Source organism: Carassius auratus, unplaced genomic scaffold (assembly GCF_003368295.1).
Source record: "Carassius auratus strain Wakin unplaced genomic scaffold, ASM336829v1 scaf_tig00036359, whole genome shotgun sequence".
NCBI lineage: Eukaryota > Metazoa > Chordata > Actinopteri > Cypriniformes > Cyprinidae > Carassius > Carassius auratus.
This window is the reverse complement of record NW_020526300.1, coordinates 60,735-83,365: the sequence shown is the minus strand read 5'-3', so window position 1 is coordinate 83,365 and position 22,631 is coordinate 60,735. Positions and strand designations below refer to the sequence as shown.

General features: G+C 39.9%; 1 protein-coding gene across 2 annotated transcripts in view; it reads left to right on the top strand.

The window, feature by feature from the left end:
* The window catches only part of LOC113082497 (growth/differentiation factor 11-like), a 49,445-nt gene that overhangs the window by 25,204 nt on the left and 1,610 nt on the right, over positions 1 to 22,631 (top strand). The gene's annotated exons all lie outside the window — the stretch shown is intronic.

The window sequence follows — 22,631 nt, the reverse complement described above, 5'->3', positions numbered from 1 at the left end:
GCCTCCATAACAGACAAAGTGCTGGTCTGAGGTCCTGAAGCTTTGTGTCCGGTCTATGTAGCACCTTAATGCTCGGATGGGACAAAGCAAAGCCAGGGCTGGGTCTGCCTCCTCCAGGGGAATCTTTGACCGAAAATGCATGCAGGTCCCCTACCCTCTTGATGGAGGCCAGTGCAAGCAGGAGCTTCTTTCAATGAAAGAAACTTTAGCTCAACTGAATGCAAAAGCTTGAATGGGCCCTGCTGTAGTGATTTAAGCACTAGAGACAGTTCCCAAGAGGGTATACAGGGGGACCGGGATGAATTTAACCTCCTGGCCCCTCTAAGAAACCTGACGATGAGGTCATGGTTACCCAAAGACTTCCCATTCAAGGGGTCATGGTAAGCAGCAATAGCAGCAACCTGGACTTTTAGGATGGAGGGAGACAGCCTTCGCTCCAGCCCTTGCTGCAGAAAGGACAGCACGACCGCAATTGGACATCTTCAGGGGTCTTCTCGGTGAGAAGAACATCACTCGATGAACAGGTTCCATTTCAAGGCATAAGCGTGTCTCGTAGACAGTGCTCTTGCCGAAGTGATGGTGTTCGCTACCTCTTGGGGTAGGTCACCTAGAACCTCCACGTCCCATCCAGGGACCAGACATGGAGTTTCCAAAGGTCTGGACGCGGGTGCCAAATGGTGCCCCATCTCTGAGTCAGTAGATCCTTCGTCAGAGGAATTGGCCAAGGAGGAGTTACAACAAGCAACGAGAGCGCAGACCACCTTGTCGGTTGATGTACACAGCAGTCGCAGTGTTGTACATTCGGACCAGCACATGCTTGCCTTCTTTTAGAGAAATTTGCTCTTTAGGAAATGCTCTTTTAGTCCTGAGGTGCACAGGGGAATTGGCCGCTTTCAACACGACAGGGTTAGTGAAGCCTGAAGTGTGCAATCCACTCGACAAAGGAAAGACCGTCGTTGAAGCACCGTCTCGCCAACACACAAAGCTTCCGAGAGCATGCTGAACTCGTAGTTCACAACAGACACAGTTGAGCAGAGCGATACTAAGGCTCCGCTCCTAAGCGAAAAGCTTGAATGCATTGCACCTGCTGCCTTCTTATACTCACGCAGTGATCAGCGGCAGCTGGATGCAATAATTGCATGCCAATGTGCATTTGCTCGTTTAGTTTACACTCGAAGTAGATTGGTCTATCGAAGCGATATCCCATTATATATTTTTTATATAATGGGATATCATATATATATATATATATATATTTTTTTATATCAGTATTAAACGTCTTATGTTTAAAATCAGAACAGTATTAATGCATTTGTAACTGCAGGTTAAATGACCTGCATTAAACAGGGTGTAAATGCATCTACATGTCACTTTTAATGCAGCTTCTGTGTTTTCTCTCTGCATTGCAAAGATACATTTGGCAATACTGATTTGATTTGCTTGGTAACAGAACAAATGGCTTATTATTCTAATTGACTGATTTGATTTAAGAATTTTACTGAAAAGATGATTCACAATTTTCTTTTTTTTTTAAAGAGCATTATAAAGGTAAAAATGTCCATAAAAGGTAAAAACAAATCTATGTAAACTTATTGGAAAAAAATAATTTCAATCAGTAATGTAAACTGATCACCACACAGAATATGCAGTGTTAAGTAGGTTATTCCAGACTTTGTGTGCTAAATAGGTAATGGATCTTCCACCTGCAGCTGATTTTGATATTCTAGGTATTATCAAATTGCCAGAGTTTTGAGAGTACAGTAGATGTGGAGGACTATAAAATGATAAGAGTACTAAGGTTCTAAACCATTCAGGGCTTTGTAGGTCATTAGCAGGATATTAAAATCTATACAATGTTTAATAGGTTGCCAGTTCAGTGTTGACAGAACTGGGCTAATATGGTCATACTTCCTGGTTCTAGCAAGGACTCTAGTTGTTGCATTGTGTAGCAGCTGGAGTTTGTTTATTAAGCATGCAGAACAACCATCCAATAAAGCATTACTTACCTAAGTAAGGCATTAATTACCGTTTCTGCATTTGACATTGAGAGTATAGGTTGCTGTTTAGATATATTTTTGAGATGGAAAATGCAGTTTTACAAATGCTAGAAATGTGGCTTTCAAAGTAAAGATTCCTTTGAAGGTTGAAAGTTCCTAACTGATGATTAAAATTGACAAGCAGCCATCAAGTGTAAGACAGTGTTCTAGTTTATAATATGTGGAGGTTTTAGCTCTGATAATTAATAGGGATGCAACGATACCATTTTTCCTGAACAGAGCACTTATTCGCATACTATGCACAGAATGATGAGCTTAAAACAACACAGAGAACAAGAACCGAGAATTACCGGTGGATATGGCTCAGTTTTTTCGAGAGGGACTTAACCTTTTTGCGCTCGTCGGCGGCAGATGAGAAAGAGCTTTGGGAGGATGATATTATATCTTTAAAATTTTCTGATACTGAGGTTAGTACTCTGGTGGGTTATTACCCAAGAAAAGCAGGAGATATTTGAGGATGTTGAAGAAGCTGAGGCTGATTATCTCAATCCTCCTGTCTTCCTTATTCATTATCTGCAGGAGGGCCACTTCTTCTTGAGAGTAACCAGGTCTCTCATCCAAACTTGTTTCCAAAACATTGTCCAAAATGTTCGACTTGAAAATGCTTGTCCGTACAGGTTTGTGATCTCCACCCAAGCAAATGTTTACAATAATCACCCATCCCAGAGCTAGCTTCTGAGTAAAAGGTGCATTTAGAGGCCCATTGCATTTGTCAAAAACTTTGTGTGGTGAAATAACATCCCTACCAATAGAAGCAGGATCTTGGCATCAGGATCAACATCTGGAATGTCGAATGCCTTGGAGGTGAGAATGATTACAAGCAGCTCCAGGTCTAGGAATCTCATTGCGATTGTCCAGCAGCATGTTACATTCGATAAGTGTTTGTAGCTTTAGGCGTGACTTGCTATCCACAGATTGGACAATTAAGTTGTATGCTATCTTGAATACAGGACTGATCTTGCTACATGAGTGACTTTCAAATTCACTCCCACAGACTTGCGTACATGTAGACATGGCTGTAGGTAAAACTATATGCACTCCCCGCCATTGACGGAAACAAGCTCTGTGGTGATTGCCCAAGGCACAGTACCAGGATGAAGAGCTGTAGTGTGTGAGTTGGGGTTACATTCTGCACAAAGGTTCTCGGCTTTACATATTTTTGCCTGACATATAGATTCATAGGTGGATGCGCAACATCAGTAACATATCATATTCCTCTTCAAATCGGCCTTACGCTCCTCCAAAGGCATTTCTCTGAAAGCTCTGCATTTTTTAAGCACATGAGGTTTCTTGTGGATTGGACATTCTTTATTTGGGTCGTGAATGTTTGTTCCTGCAGTTGGATGTTCCTGCAGCAGTGCTGACCACTTCGGTCTGGATGACTGAGTTTGCTTCTCTCTTACTCTGCTTGTCCTGAAACCTTATCTTTGTGGGTACAAACCCGGGTTGCACTAAATATTTAAAGCTTTGGTAGTTGCACATTTTTGATTCCCTGCTAATGAAGGCGACAAATGCCAAGAATGGTGGAAACGATACAGAATGCTCTTTGCCCCTTGCAGTGTCAAGGTACAGTAGGCCTGGGATATAGCCTTCATCCTTTGCAGCCTCTATCTCTAGGAGAAGATCCTGAAGTTCTCTCAAGAGGTATGGGTCTTTGTTTGAGATTCTCGGAAAATGCTCAAGTCTGTCGAGTAGCGCCTTTTCCAGGGCTTCAGGGGAGCCGTAGCACTCGTCCAGTCTTTCCCATACTTTGCCCAATCCTTCAGAGGGTCTGTTATTATACACTGGTCTCAGACATTTTTCATATTTAATGGTATCCTAGCCATTTGATCAACAAGTAAAACTTTTCGCTAGCAGACAGGTTCAAACCATCAATAGCATTGTTAAATGAAGATTTTCATCCCCAATAGTTGCCTGGCTTGTCAATAAAATTTCTGAGGCCGCCAGTGAGCAAATCACATCGTGGTAGGAACCTGGCTATATTAGTCATACTGCCAACTTGAGCATTTTATCCTGTACTTTGATGTGTCAGTAATGCTCCAAATGAACATTTCCACATAGGAATGCTTTGAGAAAGTTGGGGAACATCTTTATGTTTGTCTGGGTAGATGGACGTACTCTGTGTCCATACACTGGCCTGGTGCTTGTTTTGGTGGCTTATATGGGACAGTTGTTACTAGAGTAAAATTGTGCTCTATGTTGCTAAGTGGACTTGAATTTGCCTTTGGGATTATTTGGTGTTTTACATTTCCTTTCTTAACTTTCATTTAAATTTCCATTTTTGCAAATTCTGCTCTTGTATGAGCTGCTTCAGCTTTAGCTCGAGCATTGAGAGCGGCTATACTGGCAGATGATTTAACTGAACCTTCTTGGAGTAATGCGATTTCTTGCACATAGACTGTGCTTTTTCTCCCTTCTTCAAACATTAATGAATAAGCTGAAGCTGATGCTTTTTCACTGTTCTGCCCTCATTGTTAGACTCAGACAAAGCTATGCAGATAGATAAACTCCTTGACAATTGACAGGGGTGATGTCCTTTTATTTGCGTATCTTTCAATTACCGACAGAGTGAAAAAGCAATGCTTTCTGTAAGACAACAAAGAAGGATGAATGTAGATCACATCAGAAGTGAATTCTGCTTGTCAGCATACTTCAACATATGCTGCATTTCTCAATCTCATGCTAGTAATGGTTAAACATAACACTCTTAACAAATACAACATCTCCAAATGGACAGGAGAGGAAACTACTCCAGGAAACTACTTCAGCACAATCAGGATGATGTAGCGTGATTGTGTTTTTGAGAAAACAATGTTTATGCGTGGTTAGTGAAAAACAAACAAAAAAGTCACTGAAATAAAGCCATAAAACACATACAGAATATTTTTTCAAAAGACTTTTGAGAACTGTATGTGGTAGACTAGAGTTTTTGCTACAAAATGATGTAAAAAAAAATGTTCACTCGTTTACAGAAAACAATATATTGATTTAACATTTGTAAAACATGTTTGTGATAGAATGCCCTCATGCGAAGGAGTGACAATGGCCATGAATATTTACTGATTCACATCTGAGAGACAAAAGACCTCCCATAATCGGCTATATGAATGTGATTGAGGCAGGTATAAGAAAGAGTGTGAGGAGAGTAAAATATTGTGAGTTTTTGATTATAATGTGTATTATATTTAAAACACAGTATAATAAAATAAATAAATAAATAAATAAATAAAATACATGTTATTTCAGTGACATATACAATATATTCAAACACTAATACTGTTCAATTAACATTAATATAAAAATCCCTGTCACATTACAGATGGTATTTAAATAGTAAATACGATATTCAATCATTTAAATATCATGTACATACAGAAATATTTAAACATTAAACAACTGTATTCAGTCCATTATTTTTATTTTTTTTGTCCTCTGTCCTGAGTAAGATATTTTGCGTCAAATGTGTGTACAAGTCAAGACAAAATAATAGAGGAGTTTTGTCAGAAGCTACATAATATACTTATATGTTTCCCAAAAGACAAAATTAGTACAAATTTACCTTGATCTTTAATTTCAAAAAGTTTATATGCATTGTGTTTCCTTCTGCAACCACAGTGAATGTTTGAACCCCCTCAGTAGAAATTGTGTGGTTTGTGGGGTGCCTAAACACTACTGTCATCAGTGTGAAAAGATGGATCTCAAAATCATACAGTCATTGCTGAAAAGGGGTCAAATATGCAACACAGACTACAGGGCTCTATCACACACATACACACACAAAAAAAGAACATTTACTTTTTAGATATGTTTTCAAAGGTAATACAGCATGATGTACAAATTAATTCTTTAAATTAATTTGACTGTATCTTCGGACCTTATATCGTCGATTAGATGGAAAAAGTAAAAATTCATTATACAACAAAATATTGCCGATGAGTTCAGTGAAATTCTGTATAAAATCCTTAGTGCAGTGCGGAGGACGGTAAATCACCACTAGACATACAGGACCATTCCAGTCCAAGTGAAGAAACTGAGCTTCAAAGCTGGAAAAGGCAGTACCAGGGACCAATCGACAGCGTGCAGAGAGAGAGTTCTTTAAAATTGTTACTATGCCCTCCCGCGTCCACTCGGACGAGGAGAGTTAAAAATAGCCAGATCATCAGCATACATCAAATGGTTAATGAGACTATCACCTATTAAACATCCAGTCTTACAATTATTCAACTCCACAGAAAAACCATCCATGTACAGGTTAAAAAGAAGAGGTGACAATATCCCCCCTTGCCGAACCCCATTCGTCATAAAAAACGGTTCCGATACGTTCTTACCCCATTGAACTTTTAAGGTTTGATGTATATACCAAAAATATAATATTCTTATCAAGTATGGGGGAACCCCTCTTTCTTGCAATTTTATAAATAACTTAGTATGATTAATTCGATCAAACGCCTTAGATGCATCTAAAAAGCACAAAATAAACTGTTGAATTATGTAGATTATACTTACTAACTACTTCCTTTAATAAATATATGCATAAATCAGTGCTATGCTTACTTTTAAAACCAAACTGATTATCCATGGTTGTTAGATACTCTTTAAGCCTATCCATAAGGATTCGCTCAAATACTTTAGAAATCACAATTGCCAGTGCAATTGGCCTATAGTTTTCTGTACCAGTTATTTTACCTGTTTTATCTTTAATTAACGGTACCAGTAAAACTGACATCATGGAATCAGGTAACACACCATGGACTAAAAATCCTGTAAAGCATAAAGCAAGTAACACTGAGATCCTTGGACTAGCATGCTTCAAATGTTCAGAAGTTATGCGATGTGGACCACAAGCTTTATTCTCAGCCAGTTTCTCAATTGTGTACTTGACCTCATCAATTGTAATTCGCCACATGACCAACTTTAAATTCTTTCCTCTCAACACAATTAAAAATATCTCCATAATATTTTCTCCATAAATTAACAATATTCCCCGCCCCAACAACCCCATCAATACTAGTTGGAAGTGGTATTTTACTATTATTGATAGTCTTGACTTCTTTCCAAAATTCATATACATTATTTTGCTGAAAGTTCTTGGCCATTGAGTTTGCCCTTATGGACATCTCGTTCCTTTTTATATACCGTACAGCATATTTAAATTTAGCATTTGCCAACTTCTTTTCCTCAAATTCTGGGCCATACCTAGCCTTACCCATTAAGACCCAGTTTTTAAATGCTGCTCTGGCCCTCAAATGCAGTTTATAGACATATTCATTGCATCCAGCCCTTAAAGAGCAAGTAAGATGAAAATTCTAAGCTTCCTATCACTGTTTATAAGTCCTGTACAACACGTTTAAATCCATCCAAGGTTAAAAAACATTGTCATTTTGTCAAAATATCATTTTAAAAATACCTAAATTCTCAGAGATGCCCAAACGGTTCGCGCGAAGCTGTTCAAAAGATTCAGTTTCCTTAAACCCCACCTTTCGGTAGCATACTGTGTTCTGATTGGTCAACTGACATAGTTTTGATTGGTTGTTCCCAACACAACTTTACAGTAAACAATGCGTTAGCATCTTTTTGGGGGTGAATTATGTCTCATTCCTGTCATCACGAAGCAAACAGTAAAATGAAAAACTTGAACAGTCTCGCTGCTCTTTCTTCTGTGTGGACTTCTGTATGGGGTGGTGTTGGCGCAGTGGATAAGTCTCATGACTTTGGTGTGAGAGACCCGGGTTCGAATCCACTGTTAGACACCTATGTGTCCCTGAGCAAGACACTTAACCCCTAGTTGCTCCAGAGGCGTGTGACCTCTGACATATATATAGCAATTGTAAGACGCTTTGGATAAAAGCGTCAGCTAAATGAATAAATGTAAATGTATTCAAGCCGCACGCTTAAGTTTGAATCTGAATAGCGCGTTCAGCGCGGGGGCGTGGTCACATTAGAAGGGAGACTTGAAAAGCGGACATCACGTTGTTTTCATATGAATTACTTTATCAAAGAACAGCACTTGTTTAGTTTTAAAGTAGACATGTCAAGCTTTCTATAGATATCTCTCTCATGTCTCTTCATTGAGTATTCATGGAGTTATACTTCATTTTAATGACGTGTTTGTAAATGAAGATCAGCGCAGACAAAGGCTGCAGACAGCACACCTTGTTTGTTATCTTTATTTTATAAGTGCAAAAAGTTATGTCTGTATCCAAAAAAAAGTAGACCCTTTACAGATTCGATTGATGTATTGCTCTTATCTGTTAAAACTGAAAGTGTAATTTAAGTTCTTTTCGGGGTTATCAGGGGAAAATGACTCCTAGCGCATATCCGCGTTAATCGACTCCAGAAGGTTAACATATAGTGCTAGCATGACATACTGATAAGATGCTCGGGAGAAAACAAACACATAACATCATAATCATTCTTACAGGTTGTGATTCGGAGATGCTTGTTGCTCCAAATAAAGTTGGTAATGAACCCTCTTTTATGGCCAAACGCTTTGAAAATCCCGTCTTGAACTCACCGAGATTAGAAAAGCAGTCATCAGTGAAATGTTGTGAACACAACAAAAGGGATTTGTTGTACTGCTCCGGTATTGTGGTAAAAAATAATTTTATCCATTGGTTCTTCTGATCTTCATTCTTTGGGAGTGAAAATAAAACAAACTTGCCTTTACAATTAAAAACAAACTGTCTCCTCGACATGATGCTATCACACCAACCAGTTCCCCCTCAAGGGAACTTCGAACTGCGTCCTCTGAAGGGACACTATGGGGGAACACCTCGTCGTGACCCGTGTCTGAAGCATACTTTGAAAAAACGCCAACTCGTTGGCCGCGACAGCGTCTGACGTCACTACCGGCGCGACTATAAATAAGCGTCCGGAGAGCACGTCATTTATCTTCTTCGTCTTCATTTGACTGTTTTGTTTGAAGTGTGCGTCTGAGAAACGACCACGGTAAGAGCGATCTTTACTTTTGTTATCATGGCTTCCACTAGCAAGGCGTTTAGACAGTGCGTGCATCCGTGTCAGCGTTATTTGACACCGGATGACACACACAGTCTTTGCGTTTTTTGTTTGGGCGAAGAGCACGCGCGCGATGTCCTTGAGGGGGCGATCTGCGTGCACTGTGAGCGTTTTTCCATGAAAAAGCTCCGCTCTCGTTTGTCTCTCTTTTTCGAGGAAAGAGGGACAGCCATCTGTCTCCCGCGGCTCAGGACCCGCCGCTGTTGAGGCACGGAGGAGAATGAGCTCGTGGGGATCACAGGTGGACCTCGTTGAAGAGTTTAGAGAGGGACTTTCCCTTTCTCGCTCTTCGGCGGCGGACGAGAATGAACTTCAGGAGGAAGACGTGTTATCATTAACCCTTTCTGATACTGAAGTTAGTGCTCTGCTGGGTTCTACCCAGGAAGAGCAGGAGATGTCTGAGGTTGGCGAAGAAGCTGAGGCTGAGCCTTCTCAATCCTCCTGCCCTGCGTATGAGGAGTTGTTAGAGGTTATGGATCGTGCCACAGCAAAGTTAAATTTGCCATGGAAACGTACAAGCAAAATAACGCCGCGAGGTCGCCTTGATGAGCGTTATTTATCTGACCATAGCCCTCCAGCCCAGATGAGGCCTTCCATTCTTGCCTGATTTACATGCGGAAATCAAGAAAGAATGGAGGAGGCCATTTTCTTCTCGCATCCATCGGTTTCAGCATACGAGTTATGCTAACATCGAGGGCATGCGCGAAAATGGCTATGAGAAGATGCCCCCTGTAGAAGAGACGCTGGCTAGCTATCTCTCTGTGGGGGAAACATCCTCTCTTAAATCTCCCTCTTTGCCATCTAAGCCCCTCCAGGATACATCCCGCTTAAATGGCAAAGCATACGCAGCAGCGGGTCAGGCTGTGGCTTCATTGCACACTATGGCGGTGCTTCAGGCCTATCAGGCTGACCTGCTGAGGGACCTGGATAAAGGCGAGGGCCTTTCAGCTGATCAGGTGGCCGAGCTGCGCCGCACCACAGACCTCTCTCTCCGTGCTACCAAGCAGGCCGCCTCCGCCATGGGTAGGTCTATGGCTGCCATGGTAGTAACGGAGAGACATCTGTGGGTGAACCTGGCAGACATCGGGAAGAAAGAAAGGGGCTTTCTTCTCGATGCTCCGGTCTCGCCTTCTGAGCTTTTCGGTACCTCCGTCGAGATGGTGGTCGAAAAGTTCAGGGAGGCAAGGGCGCGCTCAGCTGCTTTTAAAAACCTTCATTCCACGAAGGTCCAGGTCCGAGCCCGAACAACATAGGGGTCCTGGCCCGTCTCGTTCTGAGGATCAAAGACGGGCGCAGAAGGCTAGTGTCGCGACTCGCGCTCCTCCCCCGCCTATGGGCAGGGGCAAGAGGAATCGTGGGTCGCGAGGAGGTAAGCAGGACCTGAGGGATGTGATTCAGACGAGGCAGCGTTCTCGTCCGAATCAGAGCGATACCTAGAGAAAATGCTTTTTATGTTTAACTTCTGCTCTTTTCCTCCCTTGCCTGAATTCCCCTGCGACCACCAGCTCTCCACCTGATCGAGGTTAGGTGGGGGAGAATTTCTCTCATAACAGTCTCATATGCTGGACCTATGATGTTTTTGGTTGGTTCTATGTTCATAGTAACCACCTTACTGATGGTCTGGACTATAAGGAAGCGCCCTGTGAGCAGGGTCCCACTACAGGAGGATGGGTGAGTATGTAACCCTTTTTCTGTATATACTTATGAGTTGAATTGCTGGTGGTCATATGTCTACTAACTTTCTAAGTGAGTCTCTTTTACAGTGCTCAGTTATGGCATCTACTAACACCCGTCAGCACCGTCCTTCCGGCCTCGTGCTCTGGTATTAGGCGGCCGAGATCACGGGCTTCTGTGGGAGCCTCGCTGATCATCAGAACTGGCACGGCTCTGCAGGAGATTTCATGAATGTTGGCCAGGTCACCCTGAGGGGCCTCCTGACCGCTTATATACACTGTCACATCCAGTTGGAAGGGAGGAGGTGGTAGTTACAGAATTCTTCCTGTTTTTTACTGCCTCAGGTGATGCTCCCCTCGTCCAAAGAGGTTTGTAAGTTTGGAGCTTGCCTCTCCCGTGTGGCTCAGATCTCTGCGATGCTTAGGAACCTGTAGGTACGCACGCTACATTCTGTGTACTTCTTAAAGTGGTAAGTGTGCACGCAAGTCTCTGCACATTTTTCTGAAATCCTGTATGGTAAGGGTTACGCGCTCAGCTTCGTTCCCTTTTTCGAGATGTTTAGACTTTGGTTCCTTTGGCTCCTTTCAGCCGGAGTGCATTTTTGTTTACACTCAAGCATTGCTTCCCTCATCAAGGGATATTTGGGCGGTTCTCGCAGTAGTTTTAACAACGGGCCCCTTTTTCCCAGAAAAGGGTTACGTGTTAGTACGCTACTCTGAATTCAGAGTTCCTCTCATTTGACGGTGTTCTCTGTTTTTTCCCCTTCAGAGTGCCACGGGAACCCCTCCCTAGAACAGTATTTTAAAATCCATACTATGGTAAGTGTGCACGTGTATTCTTTGCGCACTTTCTGAAATCCACTCTGTGGTAAGTTCGCACGCTAAGGCTCTGCGTTCTTTCTAAAAATCCTTTATGGTAAGGGCTTCGCGCGGTTGCTTCGTGCCCTTTCTTGAGTTGGTGTAAAGCCCCGTTCATCTTGGGCGCCACTCCATTCAGGTATCCTTGAATACCTATCTAGCAGGGTTTTGCTACCAGGGTTCTGTTGAGACAGCTCCTTCGGAAAATTTTGCAAGAGCAAACGGTAGCCCCTGTGTGACAGGCAAGACTTTGTATAATACTGGTTTCTTAGCCGTATCCCTTTAAAGGAATCCTTCCTATTCCAAGCCTTTAAGCTCTACCCCGGGTCGAGGCCCTGATCAATTAAATTGGGTATGTAGCTTAGGCCTTTGGCCGTAAGGGATAGTGTCACAGACAGCTGTCTAAACGTCCTAGGGGCAACTCCCATAGAAATGGTAGAGTTGGTACTTAGTGTTCGCCATGGTCTGGCCTGCGCTCCCCTCAGCATGGCGGCGTGGGTATACTGTTCCCCATAGTGTCCCTTCAGAGGACGCAGTTCGAAGTTCCCTTGAGGGGGAACGTCTCAGGTTACGAATGTAACCATGGTTCCCTGAGAGGGAACGAGACACTGCGTCCTCTAGATCCCTTGCCATGCTTCGGACGCAAGCTTCACGAAGAAGATAAATGACGTGCTCTCCGGTCGCTTATTTATAGTCGCGCCGGTAGTGACGTCAGACGCTGTCGCGGCCAACGAGTTGGCGTTTTTTCAAAGTATGCTTCAGACACGGGTCACGACGAGGTGTTCCCCCATAGTGTCCCTTCAGAGGACGCAGTGTCTCGTTCCCTCTCAGGGAACCATGGTTACATTCGTAACCTGAGACGTTTTGTGTGGGGGGTGGGGCAGGTCAGAGTTTTGTTTCTCCCAAGACGGTAGGCAGAGATTATTATGCAAAGTGTTCCAGTGACGTACATGGAGATGGGCAAATGATTTGAAATCTATAACGACTCGTTTCAGCGATTCAGAGTTGACTCCTTACTTTAGAAGCCAATAACTTTATAAATCGTGTACTTTTTGGTTTAATTACTTTGCACATTGTTTACACTGATGGACAGCTACATCATACACTGTAATACAGGTAATTTTTGAATTTTTGTCCCATCTGTGTGGCTCTTTAAATTATAATTTTTAACCCTTTTTTGACAAAAAAGGTCTACTAGCATTATCCAAACAATCCATCATTTCATCATACATCAGACATCATACAGAGATCATACTTATGCTTAGGATTCTTACAATCTGTGTTATCACACATAATTGTCTCAGTTGGCACTTCCACATTACTCAACCTCTTCTCTGTCATTAGTTTATATCCCAGAAGATCATTTACTGTGAGTCTTGCCCAATCTAATCTTCCATTTTGTTCCAAATTTTCACAAATAGTCATCCCAGGTAAACTTTCAATATTTAACATAACTGAGATTGGTATGTGATCTGTTGAGGCCAGGTCATGCAATATTTCAACTTTGTCTAAGGAATCATGTGCATCTGCTGTACATATACAATAGTCCAGCCAAGATGTTGTATTCCATGCCTCACTGATATATGTATAGCTGTCTGCAGGCAATAATATTTGGTTGGAAAAAGACAACTTACTATCTTGACAAAACCTAATTAGCTGTTGGCCAAACAACGACTTATTATCAGAGATATCAGCATTAATATCCCCCAATATAAATATACTTGTACATGAACTTTCCTTATAAATGCGCTTATGAAAGCAAGCCTATTCATATATTCATCTTCATTATGACTACATTCATATGGATTATACACGTTCAGGATTACAAAGACCTTCTTATTATGCTCCACTTTGATTGCTATACACCAGTCTACCTCTAATCTAATTACACTAATCAGAGGATCGTATTTCTTATGCCAGAGTATGGCCACACCCCCTGGTATCCTGCCACGCAATATTCATTTCATATCACAATGCTTTTGTATCATTTAGTAGACTTGAATAGTGCTAACCAGAAAAAAATACATTTTAAGAGAACATTAAAAAAATCACAGAAGAGAAGGCCCGGTCACCCATAGAGCATAAACGAGTTACAGGAATAGTTAAAAAGCCAGAATCCGATGAACGAAGATTACGCATTGGGGTGTAGACAGTTAAAAGTTCAGAAATTCTGGAAATAAACCATGCAGGGCCTTGTAGGTAAGCATAAGAATTTTAAAATCAATGTGAAAGTCAGTGCAAGGACTCCAAGGCTGGAGAGATGTGCTCACCTGTCCTGAAACTTGTCAGGACTCTGGCAGCTGCGTTTTGAACGAAATCTACCTAAAGTAGATTTCGATATAGTAAAATATAATTTATTGCTGTGATCAAAGCTGAATTTTCAGCATCATTAATCCAGTGTTACATAATCTTTCAGAAATCGTTCTAATATGCTGATTTGCTGCTCAAAAAAACATTTATAATTATTATGAAAAATGTGCTGAAAAATGTGATACCATTCGGTTTTGGGTTAGATTAAAAAATATAAATTAATAGTTTTTCTTCAAGAAGGTTAAATTAAATTGATTTAAATGCCAGTATTTACACATATTACAAAGTGCTTAAATTTAAAACAAATGCTGTTCTTTGATAACGATTCAAATGAAGCATCATTAAAGGTCCCGTTTTTCGCCCTTTTTTGAAGCTTTGATTGTGTTCACAGTGTGCAATATAACATGTGTAAATGTTTCGTGTGTAAAAAAAACACAGTATTTTTCACACAATTTACCTATCTGTATACCACTGTTTTCACTGTCACAAAAATGGGCTGATGTCTTCCTTGTTTTATAAAGTCCCTCCTTCAGAAATACGTAACGAGTTCTGATTAGGCCAATGGTTCCTGTATTGTGATTCGACACCAGCTTAGAGCAGGCTGCCCTCCTGGTAACGTAATTGGACTAGTTTTGAGAAGCAAGTGGGCAGGAGCATGTACAGCATTGCCCTTTGTGTAGTAAGTTACAGACACTGTTAAATGCACCAACTTGTGGTCACTTGTGGTCCATAAACAACGCCTTCTCCAGACAAAGAGGGAACTGCTCCATCTTTCAAGAATAATCTTTTTGCGAATCCGGCATTAAACTGATTGAAATTGAGGAAGTTGTCCTCAGCAAGCTGTCCTCAGCAAAATGTGCAGCACATAGTTTTACATGTGGATAATTAATTAGCTTTGCTCCTTAGCTTTTGCTATTAGTCATTCCTGCTTTTAGCTTTTAGCGTTGTTTTTTAAGTCATCACTGTAAGCGTTCTTTGAGCACGGATCCAGCATGCGTCGTCCTGCACACCTGCTGCTACTTAGCCACAATGAGAAGAAACACCACCTAGTCTCATCAAACTTTACTTCTGTTCTTTTACTTTAGTTTCTTTTCTTTTCCGTTTGAGAGTTTCGTGTTCTGAGTTAAGTTTTAACTTCAACCAGCCCTCACAACTCCGCATCGTCAGCCAGCGCCCAACCACTGGCTTCCCAAGACATAACTTCAGCGACTACTGAACTTCCAGCCAATCTTTAATTTTAACCTCATTAATGAACTCAATTTGAGGGTTAATTAAGTGATTGATGGCTGTTCATGTCTATGCAATTTCACGTATTGCTGTAAACTTGGGATTCCACATTTCCATTCTCTTAAACTCATCCTTTGCTAACTTTCTATCTTCCTGCAACTTGTCTGAATGTGTGTGTGCGTGCGTTTATGTGTTAGATTAGTTTATATGTCTTCGATTTATCTAATAAAGCCTTATTCATATTGAAAAGAGAAGTATCTTGTGTTTTCTGCTTACAAGTTAATGTCTTAAACAGCCGATCTTGTTACTGTGCTAATTAATAGTGTTTTCATTATATTTTGGATGTTGATGTTGATTTGATGTTAAATGGCTCGTTCAGTGAATCACAGGGTATCTCAATGATCAGCCGTGAAAATGTGATTCTGTTCAAATTACCTTTAAAATCTTAAATATTCCCTTTGAGCTAAATTGACCTGTTTCCCTTACACTGTTAAGAAATGCAAGCTCTTTACAACAACATTAAATAAAATGAAATTGTTTATAAGCAGAACTCGGATTGCTTTCATAGGCTATTGAATGAATAAAATCCTTCCTCTCCCATTGAAATTCACTCCCTGGACTCTTCTAACAAAACAGATGTGTATTTCTAGTTTGAAATAGGATAATCATAACAGGGCAAACTTGAATTGTTGCAGCCATTAACACATCAGGTACAAAGTTGTCCCTTTGAGGGCACTGCTCCAGGGACAAGCTGTTGTACCCTTAAAGGTCCTTTTTTTTCTGACAGTGTATTAACAACAATGTAATCTGATCTCATTGCTTTTGTACCTGTCTGTGATTACTGTTGAATCATCATTATTCAGAGCTTTATGTATTGTTTTACTCTATCACAACTCCAAATATATATATATGTGTGTGTGTGTGTGTGTGTGTGTGTGTGTGTGTGTGTGTGTGTGTGGACATGTGTGTGTGTGTGTGTGTGTGCGTGTGTGTGTGTGTGTGTGTGTGTGTGTATACATTAAGAATGTCCGGTGGTCGTTCTTAATGATTTACTGACAGATCCATTCAAAAGAAACGTCTGGTCACTTCAGGAATGAAGCAAGTGATTACTCACACGATACTTTGTGAATGGCTCATTTAACAATTTACTCACTCGATTCGTTCAAAACACAAATATTTTTTAGGAACGAAACAAGCTGATTTTAACATTAAAAATGAATAAAGGGCTGACAAGAACAGACTGCAGATGTCGTCATGTTAATGAATATAACAACATTCTACATCGCAAAGATTGCTGAAAAGAATGAAAACCATTCATCCAGAAGGTGGACAAAAAAGAAACTAAATATATACATACTATATTGAAAGTTATTATTTTAAAATGCAGTGTTTAAGCTGCTAATTCTAAAATTCTTTTCAGTCCCTCTCTCTAGATATCGTCAATAATATAAAATACATTACTGTAATGTTAAACAGGACATTGTCAAAAATGAAGATACATTATTTAAGGTAAAGAAGTTCCATTAACCTTTGTGTACTCTGCAAAAGATATGGGATGTGTCTGAAGATGCTTGATGAGATTCCTGGTGTTTCCCCCTTAAGCTTGAATTCTCTTTAGGCATTCACGGCAGATTGGTTTTCCGTCATTAGGCTTTCCAGTCTCATCAGGTGAAAATCCAAAGTAATTCCATATTTCACTATGTGAGTTGCTCTTTTTCAAGAAATTGTCGCGGTCAAACGTTGTATTTAAATGCACTGTATTCACAGGAACATACCATTGCAAATTAAAATGAAATGAACTGAATCAGATGCTTGTCAGAAAAAAAAAAACACAACACCATGTATGGTATTAAGGAGCGAATACTACACATTTTTTGGCACGTAAATGGCACCACAGAAGGACAACAGGAAGATAAAACGACAATATTGTTTATTTGCAACACAAGTGTTCGAACATTTTAGCAACTGTCCCACAAGCCACATACAACAGTATTTATGGTAGAACCACAATGACGATACTACCATTTTAAAAAAAAAATACAATGGCACCGCTATTACCTATTACCTGCAACCCTAGTGCGTAGTGGTTCTTGAAGCACTAACTCCAGCTGCAGTCCACTCTTTGTGAATTTTCCCCACATTTTTGAATGGGTTTTGTTTCACAATCCTCTCCAGGGTGCAGTTATCCCTATTACTTGTACACTTTTTTCTACCACATATTTTCCTTCCCTTCACCTCTGTTATTAATGTGCTTGGACACAGAGCTCCTGTGAACAGCCAGCCTCTTTTGCAATGACCTTTTGTGTCTTGCCCTCCTTGTGCAATGTGTCAATGGTCATCTTTTGGACAACTGTCTAGTCAGCAGTTTTCCCCATGATTGTGTAGCCTACAGAATTAGACTGAGAGACCATTTAAAGGCCTTTGCAGGTGTTTTAAGTTAATTAGCTGATTAGAGTGTGGCACCAGGTGTCTTCAATATTGAACCTTTTCACGATATTCAAATTTTCTGAGATACTGAATTTGGGATTTTCCTTAGTTGTCAGTTATAATCATCAAAATTAAAAGATATAAACATTTAAATATATCAATCTGTGTGTAATGAATGATTATAATATACAAGTTTCACTTTTTGAATGGCATTAGTGGAATTGTAGCACCTGTAAATTGTAGCAAAACCTCTCCCTTCCCCTTTTGGACGCAGCTTTTTTATAACGGTAATTTTTAAGGAGTAGACTCATTTAAAAGAGTGCATCTACCCCCTCCCAACTAGTATTTCCAAGGTTTATTACAGGGTATATAACAGGGTTTCAGGCGTATCACACAAAACTTTGTCTACTTGCCAAGACACTGAAAATGATAAATTGTGAAAAGATTTTCCATGTTGAGGGATTAATAAGAAAATTAAGTGCATTGTTTGATTTATTTTAAATTTTAATTATTTCTCATCTTATCTCCACCAGCTGCAGTGGTAGAAAGAGTACTGCAAATTTTTATTTAAGTACAAGTACTGTTATATTGCTGAAATAATTACCAATTACAAGTAAAAGTACTGGTGCCAAAACAGTACTTAAGTAAATGTACAAAGTACTCTTCTCCAAAACTACTCAGAGTAGTAGTTACTACTTACTTTTTAGTGAATTTATTACCAAAAAGAAATATATATATATATATATATATATATATATATATATATATATATATATATATATATATATATATATATATACATATATATATTGAATAAAGGGCAGGGTTTTATTGTGGGGCACCTCCATCTCCAGTCTTGCTCATAGCAGATTCACGGTTAGATAGGAGTGGTTAAGAATATCTGCTTATTACATCTGATATCATGCTTCACTGCTTCTGAGTCCTAAAAATCCGCTACATGCCCACCAACACTCCCCTCCCCCCCAATAAAAAAGAAACTGTGCTACTATACACTCACAATGTCATGAAAAACTGAAAAAAAAGAGATGAAATGAGTAGAGGCTTGGACCTGGAAACAGCAGTCCTTCACTTGTAATGATACATCTTCTGATGCAACGCTAGGGCACATCATCAGTGATGTTCCTGATCTCATTGGGTGTTTCAGGTCTTTTGAAACCTCATGACCCAGCTGAGTTTGATCAGGCTTCAGCTTGTGCCCTAGCAGCATCTAACCACGGATCCGCTCTTTTAATCCAGAGCCATTTCGAAGCCTTCTCTGCAGCCTCTGTGCTATTGCTGATAGCCCTTCTCCTTCTCTCTCCTGTGATGCCGAGTGCAGTATAGGCCCCGTAGAGGGAATTCCCCGCGAAGCCTCTGCACTCCACCTCCACAGGTAAGCAGCTTGCCTTCCATCCTTGGTTGTGGCAGTCGTTGACGAGGCCATCATATTTTCCCTCTTCCTTTCATAGGCTTACTCCATTTGGTCTTCCCATGGCACAGTGCGATTCAACATGCCCAGGTTCTTTGTTGCCTCGGATACCAAGACAATGTCAGGTCTCAGGGTGGTCTTAACAATATGCTAGGGGAATCTGAGCTGTCTGCCCAAGGCAACTTTCAGCTGCCAATCCTGTGCAATGTTCAGAATCCCTGCTGTTATCCTGGAAGATCTTTATGGCCTCTCTCCGGCCCTGTTGAAGCTAATGGTTTGCTTGGAAGGCTTTGACCTCCGACAGCTAATGATGCTAACCTGGCTGCTCTCTGCAATTGTTTCCAGCACCTGGTCATGCCACCAGTGATATCGGCCTTCCCCCAAAGTTCTTGGGCAGCAGCTCAAGATTAACTCGAGGGTTCCCTTTCTCTGGCACAGGGCACATGCTGGAGTATCGACCAGACCCCAGGTGTGCAGGTTGGACTGGCTGGGGAGTACTAAGACTGCTCTCCTTGGAGTTAAAAATGACCTGCTCTTATCATCTGATCGTGGTTGTATTGGATCTTAGTGCTGCATTTGACACTATTGACCACAACATTCTTTTCCATAGACTTGAACACTTTGTTGGTATTAATGGAAGTGCATTAGCATGGTTTAAATCATACGTATATGATCGCCATCAATTCATAGCAGTGAATGAAGAGGTATCATATCGATCACAAGTGCAGTATGGAGTACCTCAAGGCTCAGTTCTAGGGCTGCTACTCTTCACGCTTTAAATGTTATCCTTGGGAGATATAATCAGGTAACATGGTGTTAGCTTTCACTGTTATGCTGATGATACTCAGCTCTATATTTCTTTGCGGCCCAGTGAAACACACCAATTTAAACTAATGGAATGCATAGTCGATATAAAAAACTGGATGATGAGTAATTTCTTACTGCTAAATTAAAAAAAAAAACAGTGTTAATTATATGACTTAAAAAACTCTACATGTATTATCATAGAACACTGTCTAAGACTTGATGTCTGCTCTGTAAATTCTTTGTCATCAGTTAAAAACCTAGGTGTGCTATTTGATAGTAATCTTTCCTTAGAAACACAAGTTTCCATCATTTGTAAAACTTCATATTTCCATTTCAAAAATATATCCAAATTATGGCCTATTGTCCCAGTGTCTGGTCTGTGTTTCCCTGGGTGTCCACTAGTGGTCTCACGTCCCCATAGTCACCCCACTGCAAGCACTACATTTCCCACTAGCCTTTGCACACCTGTTAATGCACTCAGCTGTCTCCACTTTCTTCGTTTTCACCTGTCCATATAAACCAGCCTGTCTCTATCTGTTTGATGGGGTCATCCAGTGGCAACACAATGATATTACAGCTAATAAATTGTGCAAAATGTTTATCTTAACAGTCAATTTACAAATAATGCATTCAGATTTGTAGAACCCACAATGTGATGAATCTCCACAAGATTTTTTTACTATGACAAACAATATGAATGCGACAAGAAACTGGTGTCTAAAAAGAATATACAAATTGGCTAGAAACGGCCCTGATTGTAATCCTGTTGTAATGTTTTGTATTTTGAGAGGAAATCATGGTACTAAACAATATTCATCTCTTAATTATGAACCCTTATTTATAAGTAAAATAATGCACATATTTGAAAAAAAAAAGTTTTATTCTGTTTTAATTTTATACATTATGTGTAAGACACATTATACAGATCAAATCTAAACAATATCAAAGTCCTTTTTTCCGCCATCTTGGCAACGCCTCCTGGCAGCTATTTCGGACTAACAAGACCAGGCTCCTATCTGAAAGAATGGACAGAGAGCAGGGCCGGAGTGGGACTCATTTTCAGCCCTGGATTTTCATGCCTTATACCGGCCCACTGGGTTATTTAGATTTTTTTGTACTGGTCTTTTCAATGCCGCATTTAAAAAAATTAAATAAAAAATGCCGCTTTTGCACTTTCTGTTATACTTTTTTTTTCTATTATCTTTTGCTCACATATCTCAAACGATGACTTGTTGCTTTTTTTGAGCAAGGTGCCGCTTTCAGGGAAGTCACAAGCCAATTAACAATTGTGATTCTTTATCTTATTCTTTAAGAAAATAATGTTTATTCTTGTATTATTGTTTATTCTTTAAGAAAATAATGGACAGAATAAGGCATGTTCCTAATATTTGTACTGTATACCATAATGTAGGCCTAAGTCTGCCTTGCAGTTAAAAAGCTATCCGAAATAAAAATATTTTTTTTTTGCTTAACCTATTTATGTTACTATTCTAAAAAGAATTTTAATGTAAAAAAAAAAATGTCATCAGCCTGAGTAAATTGTACTATCATAGAATTGTGACATAATTTAGGTTAAAATACTGTGAAATTAAAACTGGCATGAACTAAAATATTATTGCAACTTTAGCCTTTGGATAAATGATAATGCAATTTTTTTTTCAATTAAAGAAAACATAGAGATTGTGGACTGCTTGCTTGGATTTGTACTTCAATAATGACGTCCAAGTTTAAGAATAGCCTACGCTAGAAGGATTTTATTTTATTTATTTATTATTTTGTAGACCTAATGCATTTTCCCCCTCTCTGTTTAACAGCATTAACTAACAATGAAAGACGTCTTCCCTCAAATAGAGTAAATGTTTTCCTGCCATGCCGGGAATACTCCCGGTGCTCCCGATTAGCCAATCCGGGCCTGGCAGAGAGTCAGAACTGCACTTTCACTGGTCACTGGGACATAAAAACTGCATGTATAGAAACAGCAGTAAAATATGATGAAAATCGCTGAAAAAGTTTGATGACTTTGCCCCAAAATAAGGTTTAAAACTGCTTTTTCCCCACAGGTTATACTTTTACTATGCATGCGCAAGGGTTCACAACACCAACTTCATTTTGAAGTTGTACCAAGCACTTAAACAAATGCTCAATGTCATTTGTTTTATCAGTGTACAGTACAATATTTTTAATAATTATTTTTTTATTTACTCTTCTATGTGGATTACATCTCATCTAGCACACACCACGACTCGCTGTCGCCAAACCATCTCCGCTGTCGCAAAACCTCAATTGTGATCATGCGTCAGTGGAACGAGACGATACGCTTAAATGTTTCCCAGCTTGACTGTTAAAAGCAGATGATTGGCTTTCCAGCGGGAGGGGCTGGACATGTGTATACAAGTGCCATCTTTGCCGTTACGGGTTTTCCTTATATAGTTATATTGAGGATTTAGGAAGTGGCATGTCTCTTATATATCTCTTACAATATTCACCTCTTAATTCTGCACCATTTATTTAATGTAAAATAATACATATATTAGAAATACTTTTATTCTGATTTCATTTTATACATTATTTGTAAGACACATAATGTATAAAATGAATTGTGCAAGGTTTGTTTTTTTGTTTTTTGTCACTGATAGCATAACCAGTAGCCACTATAACATGCATTACCATGTTGTCAGAGGTAATTACTTTAATTTTGGCATTTTTTTGGGTTATGTTTGAATGTATATAGAGAATATCAAAGAGTCTGGTAACTAACTGGTGAGCATTCTCCAACTGAGACTTTGATCTCTCTCTGTCTGTCTCTTTAAGTTTTGTGGCTGAATT